General features: G+C 45.5%; 2 pseudogenes; both read left to right on the forward strand.

Moving 5' to 3' along the window:
• Window positions 1–321: 321 nt before the first annotated feature.
• LOC147977668 (uncharacterized) lies at window positions 322–1,775 on the forward strand (annotated as a pseudogene).
• Window positions 1,776–5,986: 4,211 nt separating this feature from the next.
• Window positions 5,987–20,237, forward strand: LOC147977669 (uncharacterized; annotated as a pseudogene).
• The last annotated feature ends 4,365 nt before the right edge of the window (window positions 20,238–24,602 follow it).

Below are 24,602 nucleotides of genomic sequence, written 5' to 3' on the forward strand. Positions count from 1 at the left end.
CTTCATGTATTTCTGTGTTTTTTTTTGAATTTTTTGAAATTAAGGAAATATGAAATTTGATGAAATTCAAAATTTTCAAAACCGAGCTCCATGGAGCTCGGCCGCCAAAGACAATATTCGAATACATCTGGGTTTTTTATAGAATGCGAATACATCTGCTTATTTTGTTTTGTTTTTTTGAATGGGAATACATCTGAATTTTATTTTTTTGAGACAGGGAGTACATCTGGTTAGGAAATTGTACCTTGCACGCTTCATATATATCCTTGGAACGAACAGGGACCAAGCCCAGTACCAGTTCTTTTGTAGTAAAGTCAAGGCCCAACGCTACGAGAGAACAAACCTAGGGCTAGCAAGGTCTTTCTGGCATCGAAACGTAGGGATCGGTCGTCTCCAATCCAGCCAAGGCCGCCGGAGCACGTACGCACCCCGTTCCCAAATCCACGCCCATTGAGGAGGGAGAAGGAGGCTCCACCCCCAGATCCACGCCAGCGAGAAGGGCGCCAGAATGACCCAACGCGGCCGCCGCAGCTGGCCGACCTCGCCGCTTGAAAACGACGATATGCTGTGGGAGATCCTCCTCCGCCTCCCGCCTCTGCCCTCGTCGCTCCCTCGCGCTTCCGCCGTATGCAAGCGCTGGCGAGGCATCCTCACCGACCCCAACTTCCAGTGTCACTTCCACGCCCACCACCGGAATCCACCCTTCCTAGGCGTCTTCGAGTGCCGTGACTTTGATATCATGTTCAACCCGGCCCTCGACCTACCTGACCGCATCACTCCAGAGCGCTTCGACCTGCGACGCTACAGCAACCCGGACTATGATAATTTGCTCGATTGCCGCCACGGCCGCATCCTCTTTGAAGACCTGGAGCGGCGAGAGGTCATTGTGTGCGACCCCATCACCGGCGAGAAGCATTGTGTGGCTGTTCCGCCTGAGTACGAGCCAAGCTTTCGCCCCTCGGCTGTGCTCTGTGCCGCTACTGCTAGCGACCAGGGCCACGTGCATGGTGCCTGCCACTACAGCCCCTTCAAGGTGGTATTGATGTACTCCAAGGATAATCACCTCCTCGTGTGCGTTTACTCCTCCCAGACTGACACATGGGGCAATCACATCTCAACGGCCGCGCCATGTAAGATTTATGATGCTTCTTATTCTGGGTCACTTGTTGGTAATACACTTTATTGGTTGTGCACGGGAAATCACATCCTCAAGTTTGATTTGGACGGGCAGAGTCTACCTATGATCGAGGGCCCCCTTGTTGCAAAGGATTAGAACAATGCCAGTCGTAAGATAATGCTGACCGATAATGGTGATGTTGGATTAGCAATATTGTCTTACCCATACTTCCAAATGTGGCAGAGGGACCTCAATTATCATGGTGTTATGACATGGGTGCTGCAGAAAACAATTGACATCAGCATAATTCTTGGACTCCCTCCCCTGATTGAAGGAAGGCCAGAAGAGTGGAAAACTATCGAAGGAAATACTGAGGATGCAATTTTTATATGTGTGGGCGGCAGCCTATACATGGTTCAACTTGATTCGATGCAATCCAAGAGACTTCAAGAAAGCGGCAATTTTTTTTTGCTACCATCCTTTCACGAGTTTCCATGCACCAGGTGATTGCTCGATCAGTCATGTTTCGTACATGGTTGCTGAAATGTCTTTGTTGTTCTTCTTAAGTCACCACAATATAAGCTTAGTAACAAGTGTATGGAATCTGAAGCATAATTGTCAAATGAGTGAAAATATAAAATCAAATGTTAATGAGTAACTTAGTTGGCATGTATGGAATCTAAAGCTAGTTATACTTTTGTAACTTAGTACTTTCATCAATTCTAAGCTTGCTATTTTGTAACTTAGTACTTTTTATCTGTCGTAAGCTTCTACGTAATATCAACTGTCCTTGAACACAATAGTCCTCTTTGTACTTGATGAAGAACCTCAGCAACTGATTAGTACATCTGTAGCACATGACAAATATTGTTCTAGTCTCTAATTAGGTTCCATTTATTTCAAACTGAATACCTAATATCACTTCTTTTCCTAAAGTTTCTTATCTCAGGCATGTTTTTTTCTCTCTGTAAAGTGACGATGGATGATTTTGGATGAGAAATTATAGACAATAATTTTTTATGAGCTAAATTCTAGGCAGTTACATATAATAGTTTCAGGAATGTTTGTTGTGATTTACAACATATGTGACTTTGGGCACTATTGCTAGTATCTATAAATGAAAAGTTAGTTATTTTGCTAAGTCATATTTCCTTCTTTTCTCCATTAAAAGCAACTCACAAAACATCTACGAAAAAAGGTTAATTTTCTAAAGTCATCTCATATATGTAACTGGCTCATTGTTGCTTTCTGTTGTCCATTAGTCTTCTCATCAGAACTATTGTTAATTGTCTGACTTCTAATACTTCTAGGCACAACGATTAAGGATGGATCTCTCTGATTTGTTGAGAAAATGTTGCACATTGCACATTGCACATGACGACTCTCTGATTTGAGTGCTAATGCTTTGAAGCAGTTCAACAGGAAAAAAGAGCTTCTGCATATAGTTTCTGGGATTTGAACTATTTGATTTTCTCTTTAGAAAATATTTTGTGACCAATGTGGGTAGCATGTGCCCTCAAACTACTATTCAGCCACTATTTGGGGTGCACAGCTAATGACACAGACAAACACTTAGAATTGTGGCAATGCTAAGTAAAAAATATAACTCATGTTGAATTAAATGATACACAGGATGATCCACATGTTTTATGCCTAGAGTTTTCACTTGGTTTGGTTATTTCACATTCAATAAGCTGAAAGCAATGTATTAGTAGCTCACTTTATTATTACAAACGCCGGCCACATCATTCAATTCCCCAACTGAATTAGTTTGTGTGAAAAGGCTGAAGGGTTTATTTTGTTGTCATTGCTATTTCTAGGAGATAGTCAGGAATATGATACAACCCTATATTTTTCTAAGGGACATGATATAGATCTTATTATTTTAGGTGATATGATATAGCCACTAAATTTTTGTTCATACACTATCATACATAGGTGTTTCTGTTATATTTTCTCTTTTTCTGCACTGGCTCACTAATAAACTAACACTTCTGTTTTCTCCAGGTGAAGAAAGGGCTACTGCAGTTGTTAGTTGTAGCTGAGTTTGCCTCGTCGCTTCAATGTGCTTGGATTCTCTATATGTTAGAGCGCGCACTTTAGTCTGGCTAAGTTTGTAATGTAGCATTCTCAAAAAGAAGTTTGCAATGTAGTCGGATGCCTTTGAATACCTTATTATTGTTTTGAGCAGGACTTCATCGTCTCTTGATTTTTGTACGTGCTTCTACTTGGCAGCTCTTCTCCTAAGCCATGCCAGTTTTTGTGCTTCTCAGCTGTGGTTCGCAAAGCATGTCATTCCTAGAAGATTTACAAATTGGCATATGCTGGGCGGGCAAAGTCGATGTGCTTTTGTTGGCAGGAAGATATAGTTTAGTTGAAACATGAGTTGGACTGCAGAAAACAAGATTAAATCAAATTTATGTTGCTACCGCTGCCCACTCCTTTGGTCTATCTATATGCAACTATGAACAGACCTATCTTTGGGATGAAATTCCAAAGGTACAGAGTTATCCATGCACCATGACTCTGATGGAATTCGAAGTCAAATTCCGGTGCTACAGAGTTGCAGTTCATATGACGATAAAGGGTTTGCCCCCACTTCTATATTATAAAGCAACCATTCGATACAACCGGCTTGCTAGGGCCACAGCACAAACGAGCCCAAAGGAAAAAATAGAGAAATGGAAAGAGAAGCAAATGCTGACAATGGCAGATCAACGAGACGAAGATGGCCGGCAACCGCTACACCCTCCGGAGAAGTACCATTGTGCTCCTAGCACTCTGAAGCGTCGCATACCGAGCAACACCTTCAAGAAGGAATTCAACAACGAGGCCGCTGTTGTCCAGACAAGTCCTAAAGTTTCCCCTGGTATGGAAAGGGCAGTGCGGAAGGGGTATATCCGACGCCCTTCAGGAAGGTCCGGCGGTGCCCGCAAGCGTCATCACGTCGATGTCGGACGGGCCGCCAAGGATTTCTCCCAACCCAAACAACCACCACCACCCCGGACGATCTGAAGTGCACCACCAAACATGCTGCCCACCAGGATGTGCCACTATGGTCACCGAACCAACTTCACCATCTCCCTGGGGCTAACGACACGACACTTGGAGGAGGGACAAGGAGCCAACGGGCTCGGGGGCATCCGCAACTCGGCCGACGGGAGGGGACAACCACCACCGCTGCCGTGGAGCCGACTGGACGTGATGACAGGGGCCTACCAGCCCAAACTGGCCCGGCTGGGCCCCAAAGGGTCCTGACAAACCCTGTCGCCACGATGTTGCACATCGACCGACGAAGCCGCACCACCCACAGCCCCCGATGCCGCGCCACCTCCACCAGGGGCAACGCCGCCGCTCGCCGGATCGCTGGCCCGCCCCAACCCAGTGGGGCCCAAAAGGCCCCACATCTGGGCGGAGCGGACGCCACCGCCCAGCTGCACCACCGCGTGCCCCACAGCAAACGGCCGCGCTGCCGCATCAGGGACGCCCGCAGCCCGCGAAACCCCGCCGCCGAGCCACACTGTTGCCGGCCAAGGAGCACCGCCGCCATCAGGGGGCCCCCACGCACGCGGGGAAAGAACGGCCCACCACCGCCAGCGCCGCGCGGGCAAGGCCCGGCGGACCACGCCGGCAGCAGCGGCAGGGGAGAGCGGCGGGTAGGTGGGCTGTAGGAGAGGAGGGAGCGGGGCTTCGCCCGTCGCCCGCATGGGGGAGGTGGGGGGGGGGGGGGAGGGGTTAGAACAGTGGAGGTTAGTCTGTCTCCGCAGAAGTGGTTCATATGAGCCAGAGGACTAATCGTTCCCACAGAAGTTGTTTGCTGCTGAAGATGAGGGACGGGACTTCGGCGAGTCTACAATCACAGGAGCACGTACGGCAGGAGGTTGCATTCTTGACATTAATTCTCTGTTGGGTTTCCAAGTCATTTCAAGTGCCTGTTTGACACGACTGAAATTTCTTGTCCTGAGACTGACTGAGGTTGGTACTGCTGTCCACTGCTTTTGAAGTGGTCAATATGTGTCACGCCATCACCCCAGGACTTTTAGATTGATCTCAGCTACAATTCTCGGAGAGCTACTTTGACTGAAATGCCAAGTCATTCTCAGCTGAATTATGTTTTCATCTCGGTTGAAATTCCAAGTCATTCTCTCTAATTTTTGAGGAAAATTCCAAGCCATTCTCAGATGTATGCTGCCAGAGTGATGCATGCGGGCCTTGTCCACCAATGGGTACAAGGGAAACCAGGCGACCCCTTCTGTCTGAAGGGCACATCCCTTATTTATTTATAAGCCACAACAAGAACTCATTACAAGGGAAATCGGAGTTGCCATCATAAAAGTCTGAGCAATAATAGTACACACAGACCAGCACGAGCCGAAGGAAAATATCACAATGACAGTGGGAACACAGGCCGGATGAAGCTCTTCGTGGATCCATTGCCCCATCAAGTGTTGGATATTAATTAGTGTATGAACTTGTTGCAAGTTGCATCTGCATACCCAACAAAATGTAGCCCGGGACAAGATTGATTGGAAAAATAGCAATTTAAGCTATCATTTACAGTAGCAAGAAAGAAGCAGTTGAGATCGCCGTGGTCGGTCTTTGCAGATTGACACTGCAAATAAATTAGGCTGAGATGTCTGATGACTTCATCAAAGTCTGTAAGGATGTTGGTTGTAAATCCGCATGGTTTTTGTTTATTGAGAATACTCCAACCATAGATTCCGAAAAAAAAGAGAATACTCCAATCATATGTCCAAGCCCAACCAATGCTCTCTACAACAGGAGCGAACTCAACCCGTTGCTAGCCTGCTACCACCACGTCCATCCTTGCTAGGTCTTCTTGGCGGCCGCGGATGAACGCTGCCCTAGATGCCGCCGGAGCGGCCCGCCGCCGCAGCCCACGCCTCCATCCCCAGGTTCAGGCGAATGAGGAGGGAGCCGGACTGAATCTGAGGCGCAGTGCGCGTCTCCATCACCCAGTCCACGCAAGTGACGAGGGCGACGGAGTCACCCACTAGTAGAAAAAGGGCCTATAGTCCCGGTTCGTAAGGGCCTTTAGTCCCGGTTTAGGAACCGGGACTAAAGTGTCGGTACTAATACCTCCCCCCTTTAGTCCCGGTTCAGTCCAGAACCGGGACTAAAGGCCCTCCACGTGGGCAGTGCGCAGAGCCAACCGGGACCAATAGGCATCCACGCGTCAGCACTTCTGTGGCTGGGGTTTTTGTTTTTTTTTTGAAAGGGGGGGGGGTTGGGGGTTTTGGGGGGTTAATTTAGGTGTTTCATATATTGTGTTAGCTAGTTATAATTAATAGAGAGAAGTGTCCTCTGTTATGTCCGTACTTGGTCGACGCTACGTACTATACATACGTATATAGAGAGGACTAGACACGCTAGCTAGCTAGTAATTAATCAAACGAAGGAAACAGAAAGATCGTCATGAACATATATGCATATATACAGAGAGAAGTGATATCGACCACCTCTCCTTCTCCGAGAGATTGGTCGAACAACAAGTTCTCGTATATCTATCTGACACTACCGGCTATATATATACAATAATTATCTCTTACAAATATAATCATACGGACTCAGGGTCCACATAGAATTCTCCGTCTTCAGGGATCACGTGGTCAAGAAAGAATGCCGCCAATTCCTCTTGAATTCCTCGCATGCGAGTTGTTGCTAGGAGTTCATCCCGCTTCCAAAACATCTAATTTAAAGAAGGGGGTCAATACATATATATATATATATATATATATATATGAATGAATGAAACTCAACACAAATGATGGTAATAAAATAAAATTGTGAATGTTGTTATTTACGTACTTCATATTGTTCGTCAGTGTAGCCCCGCTCACAGGCCGTGTGGCGGATGGACTCGCAAACATAGTATCCACAGAAATCATTCCCTTGTTCCTGCCACAACCACTTTACAAGAAATAGAGGTTAATCAAACTGATAAGCAAGAATGCCAAATGGTATTGATGAAACTAGGGCTTAAATGACTAGTAGATGCGCTTAAAATGCTACTATAGCTAGTACTTACTTTCGGGTGTCTAAATTGCAGCTCCTTCGGCAGTCCCGGAGCTTTTCTGGTGAATTTTCTCCAAACCCTGCCGGACAAAGAAAACAATTACTTGATATATCAGGAAATGAACAAAGTTGCTGATATGGTGGATAATGATCGATTTAACTTACTTCTCGAGTATTTGAGTCATGTCGGCATAGTCCTTGGGATCTTTTCGTCTTGAGTCTAAGACGGTTACTAGTCCCTGCTCAAGCTTAATATGTAGGAGAATATAGTGGAAACTGCACACGCATGCATAACTCATCAATTACATTACTATAACCTTGACTAATATATAAGGGAAACCGAATACGCACAAGACAGTAACACTCACTTGAAGTTGTAAGGAAAGAGTATTATATCTTTGTTTTGATTTATTATCAACGATTCTAGCATGCTGGCCTCGGTTTCTGCGGCATGAAATTTAACCTGAGTTGCATCTATGAGATAGGTGTTAATGAACCCAATATCACCGACTTGTCTTTTCTTCAATTCGACGATCTTCAATCTGCATAATATAGTGAGGATGATTATAAATACATGCAATGAAAGAGCTGAGCTATATGGAGAGACTTAATGATAGAAGTAGTAGTACTTACAGACAGTAGCAGGTGACCGTTGCTTTATCGAGGGCCAATTGATTGAAAAACTGATAGAACTCCTCAAATGGAACAGGCAACAGATCAATTCCAACGAGGTCATGCTCCTTTTTAACTTTCAAATACAAAGTACTCCTCCCCCCAGAGTCTCTGCAGATTTTCAAGTACCAATCATGCAATCTTCGCATCATCGTTGATAGAGATCTTTCATCTTTGACGAGAGGCTTCCCGTACTCGTATCTTTGTATCTACATCTCCATGGGTTCATAATGTACTTCGTCGGGCAGGTAATCTGCAAGATTGCTATAACCGGGCACCATCCTCGGATCATTAGCGACGTTGTGGCTAGGCACCTTGAGCGGGGGGCACGATTGCTTCGCTTGTTCGCCGAGCTGGGCAATTTGTTTCCCAGCTCGTCGTTCTTTCAGCCTTTGATCACTGACAGTACTTCCCGACCGCTCCGCTTCGGCAAATTCCTTTCCAATAATGCGGTCATAGTTTCCTTTCGGCGAATCAGACTTCGATGGTTTTGTCAGGGAAGCCAGAGTGCGCTTCACTTTCACCCGATCTACCTTCTCCTCCGGAGGTGGATGTTTCTTTGCTTTCACCCCTTCAAAGAATTTCTTCACTTCTTCTCGCGCGATCTCGGCGTTCTCCTCCTGGGTCCTCTCGTATGGTAACTTCTCTGGAGTCTTCAGAGAAGGACCGAATCTGTATGTCCTCCCGCCTCTGGTTGTACTGCTAGACGCCGACCGAGCAGATGTAGCGGTTGTCTTCTTTACTTGCTTAAGAGGCGGAGGAGAAGGACTACGACGCGCCGGAGTAGCTGGAGCGGCGGCAGGTCTCTTCCGCCCTTGCTGACGAGGCGGAGAAGGAGGAGGCTGGCTGCTCGGGCGCGTCGGCGCAGGCGGAGAAGGAGGCGGAGTGCCGCCGCGCGCCGGAGAAGGAGCCGGCCGAGGGCCCTGATCGTCACTCGCCGGAGGAGGAGGCGGTGGAGGCGGAGTGCCCTGACTCGCCGGAGGAGGAGGAGGAGGCGGTGGCGTCCAGTTCGGAAGGTTGATGAGCTCCTTCCGCCGTAGGCATGGAGTCTTCAGAGCAGACCCCAGCCGAGTCTCCCCTTCACCGGTAGGGTGGTTAAGCTGGAGGTCCTCAAATCCCTCCGTTATCTCATCCACCATCACCCTAGCATATCCTTCTGGAATCGGCCGACAGTGAAAAGTTGCGCCGGGTTCAGTAGGAAAAACAGAGCCAACAGCCGCCTTAACCTTCAAATTCATCCATTGCGTCATAAGGTGGCAATTTTGAGACTCCGTTATAGCATCCACGGGATAGCTGGCAGGAGCCGTCAAGGCATGCTCCGGCTGAAGAAGCTCGGTGGAAGCCACACTGCTTCTGCGCTGAGATGGCGGGGTAGCTTCGGGGGAGGCTTCCGCAGTACGTTTGCTGCAATTTGCTTCTCGTTCCTCTATCGCGTCCACCCTTGCTTTCAGCGCCTGCATTTGGGTCTGCTGCACTTTTTTCCTCCTATCATGGGATTTGTAACCGCCTGCGTCCGGAAACCCAACCTTCCACGGAACGGAGCCTGGCGTGCCTCGTGTCCGTCCAGGGTGCTCAGGATTCCCGAGGGCCATTGTGAGCTCGTCGTTCTCTCTGTCTGGAAAGAACGTCCCTTCATGCGCTGCTTCGATATACTACTTAAGCTTACTGACTGGTATGTCCATTTGATCGTTCGTCCAAATGCACTTCCCTGTTTCAGGGTCCAGGGTTCCGCCAGCCCGGAAGAACCAAGTCCGGCAACGGTCTGGCCAGTTATTTGTCTCTGGTTCGATCCCTTTATGAACCAGATCATTCTCACTCTTGGACCACTTAGGCCGGGCTACGAGGTAGCCACCTGACCCCGTGCGATGGTGAAGCTTCTTCTTCGCAGCATTTTGCTTGTTTGTCGCCGACATCTTCTTACTCTTTTCTGATGTCTTGTGGGCCACAAATGCGGGCCAGTGATCTCTGATCTTCTCATATCTGCCCTTGAATTCTGGTGTCTCATTATTTTCGACAAACTTATTCAGCTCTTTCTTCCACCTCCTGAATAGTTCTGCCATCCTCTTCAGAGCAAAAGACTTGATTAATTTCTCTTTAACTGGGTTCTCTGGATTATCCTCAGGCGGTAGGGTGAAATTTGACTTCAGCTCAGTCCAAAGATCATTTTTCTGCATATCATTGACATAAGACACCTCAGGGTCTTCTGTAGCTGGCTTAAACCATTGCTGGATGCTTATCGGGATCTTGTCCCTAACCAGAACCCCGCACTGAGCAACAAATGCGCTCTTTGTCCGGAGGGGTTCAATAGGTTGGCCGTCGGGCGCGATTGCTATGATCTCAAACTTTTCATCCGAGCTCAACTTTTTCTTCGGGCCTCGTCTCTTTACCGAAGTTGTGCTCGATTCGGAGGGCTAGAAAAAAGAACAAAGACTTAATTAATATGTGTACATACCAAAACAATGAATGCATCAATCAGCTAGTCAGCATAGGCTTAACTAATATATATACCTGGCCGGACTCGGTTCGGTCACCGGAGCCGTCATCACGGTCTCCTTCTTGCACCGGCATTGGGTCACCGGAGCCGTCCTCATGTTCTTCTTCTTGCACCGGCATTAGGTCACCGTAGCCAGCTTGTTCACCCTGTCCTTCCAGACCATCGGTTTCGTTGAGAAACAACGAGATGGCATCACTTCCTTCTGCGATTATGTCCCTCAACAATGCTTCTTTTGTTGCTTCATCTAGGGCGGTGTCCATAGTTTCTACAAATATTTACAACATGGCAATTATTATTCAAACATGACAGATGGATATATTAGTGCCAAACGTAGAACTAGCTACCTAATCATAGTAAGCTATCGGGAGGGGGTATATATCGACAACGACGACACTACATCATGTTCGAGAGGATCGCCGAGGGGTCGGGAGGTTGCCTAGTGTCAAAGGATTCAACAAAACCATGTCTTCATCATTAGGCGAAAGTAACATGTGCATGATGGTACGAAGCTCTTCAAAGTTGTTCTGGAACAGAGTCCCAGATAGGATAATTGGCTTTTTGGTACAAAGTTCAGCAAGAGCCTTCCGAATATCGCTATTTGGAAGGCCTTTGCTGAATTCGTACCAAAAAGCGGATTATTCTATCCGGGACTCCATTCCAGAATAACTTTGCAGAACTTCGTACCAACATGCCCTGGTTACTTCCGGCTAATGATGAAGGCATGGATTTCTTCAATACTTTGACACTAGGAAACCTCTCTCGACCCATCGGCGATCCTCGACCCCTCGACGACCCTGGAACCCTCGACCCCTAGACGACCCTCTTCTTCCTCTCATGTTCGAGAGGATCGCCGAGGGGTCGGGAGGTTGCCTAGTGTCAAAGGATTCAACAAAACCTTGTCTTCATCATTAGGCGAAAGTAACATGTGCATGATGGTACGAAGCTCTTCAAAGTTGTTCTGGAACGGAGTCCCAGATAGGATAATTCGCTTTTTGGTACAAAGTTCAGCAAGAGCCTTCCGAATATCGCTATTTGGAAGGCCTTTGCTGAATTGGTACCAAAAGGCGGATTATTCTATCCGGGACTCCATTCCAAAACAACTTTGCAGAACTTCGTACCAACATGCCCTGGTTACTTCCGGCTAATGATGAAGGCATGGATTTCTTCAATACTTTGACACTAGGAAACCTCTCTCTACTTCCGGCTAATAAGAAGAAGAAGAAGAATAAGAAGAAGAAAAGAAGAAAAAAAAGAGGAGAAGAAGAAAGGAATAGTGGAGAAAAGAGAAAATAGAATATATATTCTATTTTCTCTTCTTCTCCACTATTCCTTTCTTCTTCTCCTCTTCTTTTTCTTCTTTTTTCTTCTTCTTATTTATTTCTCCTATTCTTTTCGGTAGAGGAAACCCTAAATAGCTAGCAAGTTTCGTGGGTGTGAGATACATGTGGCCTTCGGTGTCGGACACTACATCCACGTCCCACAAGTGACGTGGGCGTCGAAGCCCGCGACACTTGTGGGATGTGGGTGTAGTGTCCGACACCGACGGTACATGTATCTCACACTGACGATACTTTCTATTTAGGGTTTCTCCTCTACCGCTCCTCGACCTCTCGACAACCCTCGTTCCCGATAAAATAAAGAGGAAGAAGAAGAAGAAAAAAGAAGAAAAGAAAGAATAGAGGAGAAGACTTCCTCTTCTTCCTCTCCTCTTCTTCTCCCTCTTCTTCCCCTTCTTCCTCGCCTCTCTCATGAATGTCCGACGTTCTCGACCCCCCCATGTGTCGAAGAAAAAAAAGAAGAAAAAAAAGAAGAGAAGAAGAAAGGAATAGAGGAGAAAAGAGAAAATAGAATATATATTCTAATTTTCTCTTCTTCTCTTCTATTCCTTTCTTCTTCTCCTCTTCCTTTTCTTCCTCTCCTCGTCTTCTCCTTCTTCTTCTCCTTCTTTCTCTACTTATTTTCCTTTTCCTTATTTTACTTTTTCCTCTCCACTAACATCATCATATATATGAAAAAATGCATATATGAAAAAAAAACATCATCATATATATCATCTATCATCTATGAACAAAAATATTCCTAGATACATAAAAAATTTCTACAAATGAAAATAACCTAAAAAAATCATATGATCATCTATGAACAAAAAAACATCATTTGATCATCTATCATCTATGAACACAAAAAATCATCATTTGATCATCTATCATCTATGAACAAAAATATTCATCATTTGATCATCTATCATCTATAAACAAAAATATTCCTAGATACATAAAAAAATTCTACAAATGAAAATAACCTAAAAAAAATCATATGATCATCTATGAACAAAAAAAACATCATTTGATCATCTATCATGCATCTATGAACAAAAAAACATCATTTGATCATCTATCTATCATCTATGAACAAAAATTTGCAAAGGGATGGCGCCGGCGGCCGGACCAAGCTAAGGAGAGGTCGGCGGCGAGGATGGCGTCGGGGCAGGGGCGCGGGCGACGGCCAGGGCGGGCCGGGGCGGCGCGCGGGCGACGGCGACGGGGGCGGGCCGGGGCGGCCGCCTCGGGGCAGGGGCGGGCCGGGGCAGGGGCCCGGGCGACGGCGAGGGCGCGGGCGACGGCGGGCGACGGCGGGGGCGCGGGCGACGGCGGGCGACGGCGACGGCGGGGCAGCCTGACGGCGTCGTCGGGGCGAGCTCGGGCAGCCTGGCGGCGTCGTCGGGGCGGGGAACTGGCGATGAAATCTGAAAAAACGCTAAGTCTCTGCTTATATAGAAAAGGCTTTGGTCCCGGTTCGTGGCACAAACCGGGACCATTGCCCCCCTTTAGTCCCGGTTGGTGCCACCAACCGGGACCAAAGGCCAATTTTCGGCAGCCCAAAGGGCGGGAAGCGGCGGCCTTTGGTCCCGGTTGGTGGCACCACCGGGACTAAAGGGGGGCATTGGTCACGGTTGGTGCCATGAACCGGGACCAAAGCCCCCTTTAGTCCCGGTTGGTGCCACCAACCGGGACCAATGCCCTTGTGCTGCCAGCGCCCATAAGTTTAGTCCCACATCGCTAGCTGAAGGGCGCCGGCACTGGTTTATAAGCCCTGCTGTCTCCTCCCTCTCGAACTCCTCTGAACAGCAGGCCTATGGGCCTAATTTGACACTGCTTTGCCTGTGGGCCTATTGGGCCTTCTGCAGGCCTGAATCCTGGCCCATGTAGGGTTTCTAGTCGTATTCAGGCCGTGGAGGCCCAGTAGGTGGCATTTTTTTTGGTTTTTTCTTTTTTATTTCTATATTTTTTTGGTTTTTTATTTTTTATTTCTACTTAAAACTAAATACTTACAGTTTTTAGTGATTTCTTTTTGCTTTTAGGTCACAAAAATTATAAACTTTCTGTTAGTGCCATTAGTTTTAAATTTTAAATAGTTTAAATTTGAATTTTTAAAAATTTGTGTGAATCACTAGTTTATGAATAACTTTACTATAAAATTAGAATTTTTTCTATTTATTTATTATTTCTACTTAAAACTAAATACTTACAGTTTTTTAGTGATTTCTTTTTGCTTTTAGGTCACAAAAATTATAAACTTTCTGTTAGTGCCATTAGTTTTAAATTTTAAATAGTTTAAATTTGAATTTTTAAAAATTTGTGTGAATCACTAGTTTATGAATAACTTTACTATAAAATTAGAATTTTTTTTCTATTTATTTTTTATTTCTACTTAAAACTAAATACTTACAGTTTTTTAGTGATTTCTTTTTGCTTTTAGGTCACAAAAATTATAAACTTTCTGTTAGTGCCATCATTTCACCCACATAGCATGTTCCAAAAAGTAGAGAGGGTTACGACAAAAACTTGATGCACTTCGTGTACAAAATGGACAATCACTTTCGAAGTATCAAAGTTTCGAACCATAAGACATGAAAGCATTTCAAATGAACTCTAAAAAAGTTGAAAGTTGGGATGGTATTATAATTTCACCCACATAGCATTTGCTTATTGCGGGAGAATGTCTTCACTTTTTCTTCGCTTGTGTCATTTGCTTATTGCGCCGTAACCATGGATAATCTTCATTGTTTATCAGGATGCTTGGGTCAGCCTTGACATTGAAGGGAGGAATTTCATGAAACTTCTCATAATCTTCAGACATATCTGTCTTGCCGTCCACTCCGAGGATGTCCCTTTTTCCTGAAAGAACTATGTGGCGCTTTGGCTCATCGTATGATGTATTCGCTTCCTTATCTTTTCTTTTTCTCGGTTTGGTAGACATGTCCTTCACATAGATAACCTGTGCCACATCATTGGCTAGGACGAACGGTTCGTCAGTGTACCCAAGATTTTTCAGATCCACTGTTGTCATTCCGTACTGTGGGTCTACCTATACCCCGCCGCCTAACAGATTGACCCATTTGCACTTAAACACACTTACCTTAAAATCAGGTCCGTAGTCAAGTTCCCATATGTCCACTATGTAACCATAATATGTGTCCTTTCCGCTCTCGGTTGCTGCATCAAAGCGGACATCGCTGTTTTGGTTGGTGCTCTTTTGATCTTGGGCGATCGTGTAAAATGTATTCCCATTTATCTCGTATCCTTTGTAAGTCAATACAGTCAAAGATGGTTCCCTGGACAACAAGTACAACTCATCACAAACAGTGTTGTCACCTCTGAGACATGTTTCCAACCAACTGCTGAAAGTCCTGATGTGTTCACATGTAATCCAGTCGTCGCACTGCTCCGGGTGTTTGGAGCGCAGACTGTTCTTGTGTTCATCGACATACGGAGTCACCAAGGTAGAGTTCTGTAGAACTGTGTAGTGTGCTTGAGACCAAGAATATCCGTCCCTGCATATTATTGAGTCTCTTCCCAGAGTGCCTTTTCCAGTCAGTCTCCCCTCATACCGCGATTTAGGGAGACCTATCTTGTTAAGGCCAGGAAGGAAGTCAACACAAAACCTGATAACATCCTCTGTTTGATGGCCCATGGAGATGCTTCCTTCTGGCCTAGCGCGGTTACGGACATATTTCTTTAGGACTCCCATGAACCTCTCAAAAGGGAACATATTGTGTAGAAATACGGGCCCCAGGATGACAATCTCGTCGACTAGATGAACTAGGACGTGCGTCATGATATTGAAGAAGGATGGTGGGAACACCAGCTCGAAACTGACAAGACATTGCGCCACATCACTCCTTAGCCTTGGTACGATTTCTGGATCGATCACCTTCTGAGAGATTCCATTGAGGAATGCACATAGCTTCACAATGGCTAATCGAACGTTTTCCGGTAGAAGCCCCCTCAATGCAACCGGAAGCAGTTGTGTCATAATCACGTGTCAGTCATGAGACTTTAGGTTCTGAAACTTTTTCTCTGGCATATTTATTATTCCCTTTATATTCGACGAGAAGCCAGTCATGACCTTCATAATGAGCAGGCATTCAAAGAAGATTTCTTTCTCTTCTTTCGTAAGAGCGTAGCTGGCAGGACCTTTATACTGCTTCGGAGGCATGCCGTCTTTTTCGTGCAAACGTTGCAGGTCCTGTCGTGCCTCGGGTGTATCTTTTGTCTTCCCATACACGCACAAGAAGCCTAGCAGGTTCACGCAAAGGTTCTTCGTCACGTGCATCACGTCGATTGAGGAGCGGACCTCTAGGTATTTCTAGTAGGGTAGGTCCCAAAATATAGATTTCTTCTTCCACATGGGTGCGTGTCCCTCAGCGTCATTCGGAACAGCTAGTCCACCGGGACCCTTTCCAAAGATTACGTAGTGTAAATCATTGACCATAGCAAACACGTGAACACCGGTGCGCATGGCGGGCTTCTTCCGGTGATCTGCCTCGCCTTTGAAATGCTTGCCTTTCTTTCGACATTGATGGTTGGTCGGAAGAAATCGACGATGGCCCAGGTACACATTCTTCCTGCATTTGTCCAGGTATATACTTTCGGTGTCATCTAAACAGTGCGTGCATGCGTGGTATCCTTTGTTTGTCTGTCCTGAAAGGTTACTGAGAGCGGGCCAATCGTTGATGGTCACGAACAGCAACGCCTTAAGGTTAAATTCCTCCTGTCTGTGCTTATCCCACGTACGTACACCGTTTCCGTTCCACAGCTGTAAAAGTTCTTCAACTAATGGCCTTAGGTACACATCAATTTCGTTGCCGGGTTGCTTAGGGCCTTGGATGAGAACTGGCATCATAATGAACTTTCGCTTCATGCACATCAAAGGAGGAAGGTTATACATACATAGAGTCACGGGCCAGGTCCTGTGATTGCTGCTCTGCTCCTCGAAAGGATTAATGCCATCCGCGCTTAAAGCAAACCATACATTCCTTAGGTCCTTTGCAAACTCATCCCAGTACTTTCTCTCAATTTTTCTCCACTGCGACCCGTCAGCGGGTGCTCTCAACTTCCCATCTTTCTTTCGGTTCTCACTGTGCCATCGCATCAACTTGGCATGCTCTTCGTTTCTGAACAGACGTTTCAACCGTGGTATTATAGGAGCATACCACATCACCTTCGCAGGAACCCTCTTCCTGAGGGGCTCGCCGTCAACATCACCAGGGTCATCTCGTCTGATCTTATACCGCAACGCACCGCATACCGGGCATGCGTTCAGATCCTTGTATGCACCGCGGTAGAGGATGCAGTCATTAGGGCATGCATGTATCTTCTCCACCTCCAATCCTAGAGGGCATACGACCTTCTTTGCTGCGTATGTACTGTCGGGCAATTCGTTATCGTTTGGAAGCTTCTTCTTCAATATTTTCAGTAGCTTCTCAAATCCTTTGTCAGCCACAGCATTCTCTGCCTTCCACTGCAGCAATTCCAGTACGGTACCGAGCTTTGTGTTGCCATCTTCGCTATTGGGGTATAACCCTTTTTTGTGATCCTCTAACATGCGATCAAACTTCAGCTTCTCCTTTTGACTAATGCATTGCGTCCTTGCATCGACAATGACCCGGCGCAGATCATCATCATCGGGCACATCGTCTGGTTCCTCTTGATCTTCAGCAGCTTCACCCGTGGCAGCATCATTGGGCACATCGTCTGGTTCCTCTTGATCTTCACCAGCTCCCCCCGTTGCAGCATCACCGTATTCAGGGGGCACATAGTTGTCATCGTACTCTTCTTCTTCGCCGTCTTCCATTATAACCCCTATTTCTCCGTGCCTCGTCCAAACATTATAGTGTGGCATGAAACCCTTGTAAAGCAGGTGGGAGTGAAGGATTTTCCGGTTAGAGTAAGACCTCGTATTCCCACATTCAGTGCATGGACAACACATAAAACCATTCTGCTTGTTTGCCTCAGCCGCATCGAGAAACTCATGCACGCCCTTAATGTACTCGCGGGTGTGTCTGTCACCGTACATCCATTGCCGGTTCATCTGCGTGCATTATATATAATTAAGTGTCCAAATTAATAGAAGTTCATCATCACATTAAAACCAAAGTGCATACATAGTTCTCATCTAACAACATATAGCTCTCCAGAGCATCTAATTAATTAAACCATACATTGAAACTATGTAAAACATTTCGATGCGAAAACAAATGCGATCATAATCGCAACCAAGGTAACAATTGATCCAACGGCATAATGATACCAAGCCTCGGTATGAATGGCATATTTTCTAATCTTTCTAATCTTCAAGCGCATTGCATCCATCTTGATCTTGTGATCATCGACGACATCCGCAACATGCAACTCCAATATCATCTTCTCCTCCTCAATTTTTTTTATTTTTTCCTTCAACAAATTGTTTTCTTCTTCAACTAAATTTAACCTCTCGACAATAGGGTCGGTTGGCATTTCCGATTCACATACATCCTAGATAAATAAAATCTATGTCACGTTGGTCGGCATAATTTTCATAAACAATAAACGAACCAATAGTTATGAAGATAATATACATACCAAATCCGAATCATAGACAGGACGAGGGCCGACGGGGGGGATACCAAAACCATTGCACTATATAAGATGCAATAATAAAAGTAAGAAAATAATACAAGTATCTATGTAAACATACAAGTAAGAATATTTTTCCTTTCAGAAAGAAGATAAGAACAAGAGGCTCACCACGGTGGTGCCGGCGATGAGCTCGGCGCGGGTGATCGACGGTGGTGAAGACGGGGACGGGGCGTGACGGACCGCTAAATCTAGACAAATATTGAGGAAAATGGAGCTTGGAGGTCGAGTTTGAAGTGGAGAAAGCTTAAGTAGTGTGGCTCGGGCATTTCATCGAACACCTTGTGTGCATAGGAGGTGAGCTAGAGCACCACCAAGCCCTCTCCCCCTCGGCCAGAAAAAAACAGAGCAGTGTACTCTGCTCTTACACGAGGGGGTATATATAGGCACCTCATTGGTCCCGGTTTGTGGCAAGAACCGGGACTAAAGGGGAGCCTTTGGTCCCGGTTCGGGCCACCAACCGGGACCAATGGTGGTGGGCCAGGAGCGAGGCCCATTGGTCCCGGTTCGTCCCACCAACCGGGACCAAAAGGTCCAGACGAACCGGGACCAATGGCCCACGTGGCCCGGCCGGCCCCCTGGGCTCACGAACCGGGACCAATGCCCACATTAGTCCCGGTTCTACACTGAACCGGGACTAATGGGCTGAGCCGGTACCCGCCGCCGCAGCCCTCGCCTCCATCCCCAGGTTCAAGGAGTGGCTCGCCGGCGAGGCACGCGCCACCGTCCCAAGGTCCACACGAGTGAGGAGGCATCCGGAGTGATCCGCAGCAGTCGTCGCCGCCGCCACAGCTCACCAGCGGCGCTGGCCTCGCCGCTTGAAGACGACGATCTCCTGAGAGAGATCCTGGTCCGTCTCCTGCCGCAGCCCTCATCCTTGCCCCGCGCCAACGCCATCTGCAAGCGATGGCGACGCGCCACCATCGACCCAAGGTTCCACCGCCAGTTCCGTGCATACCACCAAAAGCCGCCCCCTCCTTGGTTTCTTTGAGAATAGCGTGGATGGTATTGTGTTCAGACCAATCCTGGACCATCCCGATCGTATCCCTCCACAGCGCTTCGACCTGCGACACCACGGCATTGACAGCGGCAACCTCTCGAGGTTCCAACTACTTGGGTGCCGCCACGGTCGCCTTCTCATCATGCGCCCGCCGCAGCAGGATCTTATTGTCATTGCCCCCATCACTGGCGAGGTGTGCCGTGTGTCAATTCCGCCGGAGTTCAGTAAACGCTATGTCAACGGGGCGGTGCTCTGTGCTTCTGCTGACCACGACCATGTGCACGGAAGCTGCCACTTGAGTACATTCAAGGTGGTCTTGCTCTCCACGAGCACCTACTATAGTGGTCCACAGCTCATCTTAGCATCTGTTTACTCTTCGAAGGCTGGCATATGGGGCGACGTCATCTCAACACCCACTCCATGTGAGCTTCCTGATGCCGGCATTCATGGGTCACTAGTTGGTAATGCACTTTACTGGTTGTGTCAAGATTACATGATTGAGTTTGATTTGGATGGGCACATCCTAGCTTTGATTAGTGCACCTCCCACTATAAATGAGGCCCGTCACTTTTTTGACATGCGTGAGGTTATCCAGATCGTGGATGGCGCTGTTGGTATCGCCATATTGTCTCACTATTATTATAACATTCAAATGTGGCAAAGGGAGGTCAATTTTCAAGGTTTTACCAAATGGGTGTTGTGGAAGACCATTCAAATGCGTAACATTGATGGGATCCCCCCTAGGGTTGAAGGAGAGAGGCCAGGGTTGTCATTTAGACTGAGGTATGCGGAGGATACTGATGAAATATTTCTATATGTGGGCCGCAATGTCTATATAGTTCAACTTAAATCGATGCAATCGAAGAAACTTTGTGAAACCCGTCATCTTACTGCTCATCATTCTTTCAAGAGTTTCTGTATGCCAGGTGATCCTTCTTCATTAGTCCTTGCATCGTAGTAGTAACCTAGTCTTGTTATGTTTTTAAATGGATGATCGAATACCTTTGCTATATAGACGAACTTATAACAATACTCTTTCATTTAATATAGCTGCACATTGTGTTGTCATTCAATATAATTGTCTTCATCCTTGGGAGATAACAAATCAAATATCAAATGAAATGAGCAACAATTTGAATTCAAATGTCAAATGGTTAACTCATTCGGCATGTTCGGAACCTCAGCTAGCTATATTCTTTTATCTAGTACTTTTAATCTTTCTATTTTCTTAACTCCATAAAACAAATTCCATTGAAAGCGTACCTTCCGGAATAGTAGTTTTCCTTGTCACTTGCTCAATACTGTCCTACAAGTGAATAGTACATTTATACCACCTGCCTTTGTTATCTCTAATCATACTCCATTTATTTAGTTTGAATACACAATATCACTTTTGCTGATAATATTTATGAGCTTTGGCGTGTTTTCATTTTGTATTCTTGACATGAGGGGGATGAGTATACATGAGATAAATTATAGGCCATGTATTGCTTTCTTATTAGCTAAATTTCATATTACGAGGTAGCTATGTATACTGCTTTCAAGAATATCCCTTGCAAGACCAACTTATGTGGTTTTTATCTGTTGCCAGTATGAGTAGCAGCTATATAACACAAATATAAAAGTGAGTTGTTTTTCTTATATTTATCAATTCATCTATGTAACATACTCATTGTTACCATCTCATATCCATCTGTCTTTTCTGATAATTTTATTAAATGCATGCCTTATTTTTTTAGGCACAAGTATTGTTGGTGGATGCGATGGAGCTGAAATGTTGCACCTTACATAGGATAACTTTCTGGTTTGACATGCTGAAATGGTTCACCAGGTAAAAAGATCCTTTGAATATACTTTTGAACATTATCATGCTATAGCTTTTTTTTAGCAGATATGAAATAGGTCTTCTTTATGTTGCTGATTAGACCATGAGTTCGTACACACATTTTTTCCATAGATCAAAAGGATCACGCATCATTCCATTTATTAAAATGAAACGCCAATAACATCATTATTTTAAGCACCCGCAACTGCCTTAGTAGGCAGAACAACTCAGCAGACCAAATTCAGTTTAGCACAACACAAAAAAGGCTCAGCAAAACTGAACGGATATTACACTCCTCAGATGACAGCTGCAGTTCTTAACTAGAAGCTGCCAAGCTTTTCTTCGGAACAACAGCTTGAGCATGGTCCTGGACCCCATTGCCTCCGGCCCCCAGGTCCTAGCAGACCGACAGTCCATCGCTTCTTCATGCTGCACAGAGCCAGCCACGGAGTTTCCATCGCCTTGTCTTCCATGAGTAGGAGACACTACACCAGTGTTGTGAGCATAGTTTGTGAAATTTGAACTGTTTGATTCTCTCTACGAAAAATATCCTGCTTCCAATCTAGGCATGCACCTTCAAACTACTAATCATTCGGCTATTGGGATTCACACAGGCTAATAACACAAAAAGGAACTGTTAAAATATTGGGGATGCCAAGTGAATAATGACTCCCTTTTGGATCATATTGGTATGCCGATGATCCAAATGATGCATTTCCAGGAGTTCCCCCATGGTTTATCTGTTTCATGATATATAAGTTGAAAGGAATATACTATTAGGTATTTCGTTATTACAAAGATCAGTTACATCCTTTAACTCCGCCACCCAACAAAATCATGTGGAAAAAGCTGAAGAATTTATTTATTGTCATTGGTATTTGTAGGAGATATAGCTCATCTTTTGTCGAGGGTTATATATGGTATAGCTCTTCTTTATAATGCTAAGCTGATCATGTTACATAGGTGCGTCTGTTAATTTTTATCTTTATCTGTATTGGGTAACTTGGAGTTTAACGCTTTTGTGTTCTCCAGGGTGAAGAAAGGGCTGCTGCAGTTTTTTATTATCAATAAGTTTGTCGGGCATCAACGTGGTCGGCAGTGTTAAGCTATCTGAAAAAACTTACCAAGTGTGCGCTTTAGTGTAGCTAAGTGTCTAATGTAGCAAGATGCTTTTGAATACCCTTGTATTATTTCAAGTCGGATTACGTCGTATGTTGCTTTATGCACGTGCTTGTGCGTGGTAGCTTTTCTCTTTAGCCATGACAATTTCAGCCACATGTACCACCAAAACTTGTGTGTTTGAGTGTGCTTCTCAGCTGTTGTTTGGAAAGCATGTGAGCCCCGTCGATCTAATCTGATCACGATCCATCCCTTCTCTCTACTTTTGTTTATTTGCCTTGAGACTAATAGCAGAAAATTAATGAGAGGAGTGCAGCGCCGATGAAAATAACTGGTGCACTGTAGTATGTTTGGTCTGAACTAACTGCATTCCAGGAAGTTGCTCCTTTAATTTATGAAAGGGGGTTGTTTTACTGTTCCGAGCCCCTAACAAAGCTCTCATGGTTGTTGGCTGCAATACCCAATCTCACTAACTTTGATAATGGACACTAATGGCACTTTGATGGTGGCTACCAGACTACTAGTTCCACCTACACATTGAAGGCACATCTAAATGCATCCATATTAAGCCAATATGTTATATAAATGATGTCCGGTGAGAACATTGGGCGTCGTTTAGGTAGAGAGAACAGCATGCAGGGCAGGAAGCCCCAAGTTGGCTGTCAAGTAGGGGCATGCATGTTTGCCACTGGAATTTGGAAGGATCAAGAAATCAGTTGTGATAACTCATACTGATTGGGATGGTAGTAACATGTTTACCTGTTTGAAGTTTGATCTTCAGCCCTGAGGAGAAGCCTAGGTTGGCACCATCTCATGGGAGCTACGGGTGTTTCCTCCCGGCGTTTGATGCTTCAATCGCAAGGTGAGCGTTGAGGCGCCCAAGCAAAAGCTTTACATGACCTCAGTTGTTGTCGGCAGCAGCGATTTCATTGAGGCATTGCCCATATATAATCCCCTCGTCTGCTATAGTCTCAAAGTTTCTGCTTGAATCGGCACATAGGCTGACGTTGTTGTTGTACAAGTGGCACCTTAGTGCATTTATTTTATATCAGAATAAAAGTCGTTTTGCGAATGAAGCCTTTAGCCTGACAGCTCGCCAATCCCAGTGGCGTGAAGGAGCAACCAAAACTTTTGTATGGCGAAAATGACTGGCCAAAAAACTAAAAAACACTTCGATGCGGCTAGGTACAACACGATAATTGCACCTCAGACCTAGCAAATTAGATAATCACACTCAGAAATCACAATCGAGCAATCCAAATAATAAAATTACCTTTGTTTTTGAGATTTAATATGCAATTAATAGGTGTATCGCTCAACTTTTGTCACCAAGACAGCAACTCAGCGGTAGCACAAAAATCTAATAGTCGCATGTCACTCGTCATCGTAATGTCAGTCCCGGTCCCCATGGTCTCGCACACCTAGTCGCTTAGTGTCCTGGCCGAGTAGGATCGTCGCCTCATCGGTTGCCGCATCGCTTTGTATTCCATTAATGGACTTTATGCTCCATCCATCGAGTAACAAGTCAAGCCAATATCGGTCGTTAGCTTAAGTCCAAGAAGTAGCATCCAAGCCAACTTAATAGCACACCGATTTGCTAATCTCAATCCCAAAACAACTTAAACCACACTGATTCATCCCTGTACATGTAGAAACTACCTTGAGGTGCATTAGCAGGATGCGGTTCCGCAAAATTAACGACATGTGCACCATGTCAAGTCTGTTTATGTAACTTACCCAGAGCGCAGGTGGGAACATGTATTTTTAAAGCCTGATCATGTCTCATGTTTAAATTTTGTTCCTCGCTTGGACAATCCACATACTACATCATTTTGAGGATTTTACATCTCCAGATGAAAGTAATGGTGTTGTAATTTTTGACTCCCCGGTAAAGCTCTGTTGGTTATAAAGGACGAATCCATTTTACTCAACCCCGCTGATTTTATGGCAGAACATATCTTTGTCTTCATAGCAAAAGTGTCTCTAAATGTGTCGTGTCCATCCTAAAACTAGGATGGTATATAAATGAACTCTCATGAGAAGAGAACACTTTGTCATATAGTTTAGGTAGAGATAATCATGAGGGCACTATGTGTCAACTTGACTGCCAACTGCGGGGCATGCATGCATGCCATTGGGCTTGGAATGGATCAAGGATAAAGGATTCAGCCATGGTAACTCATACTTATCGGTCTATTCGTAGCCGTATGGTAACTTGGTGAATTCATGACGTCATCAAACTCATGTTTCAAGCTAGGTATCCAGAACATACGGGAATGGCGAGGCAGCAGTAGCAGCAACAAGAGCCTTTAGTGCCAAACAAGCTGGGGTAGGCTAGAGGTGAAACCTATAAGTTCTCGCGACCGACTCATGGCTCTGGC

This window comes from Triticum urartu, chromosome 3A (assembly GCF_056163025.1).
Source record: "Triticum urartu cultivar PI428250 chromosome 3A, HENAU_Tu73, whole genome shotgun sequence".
Lineage (NCBI taxonomy): Eukaryota > Viridiplantae > Streptophyta > Magnoliopsida > Poales > Poaceae > Triticum > Triticum urartu.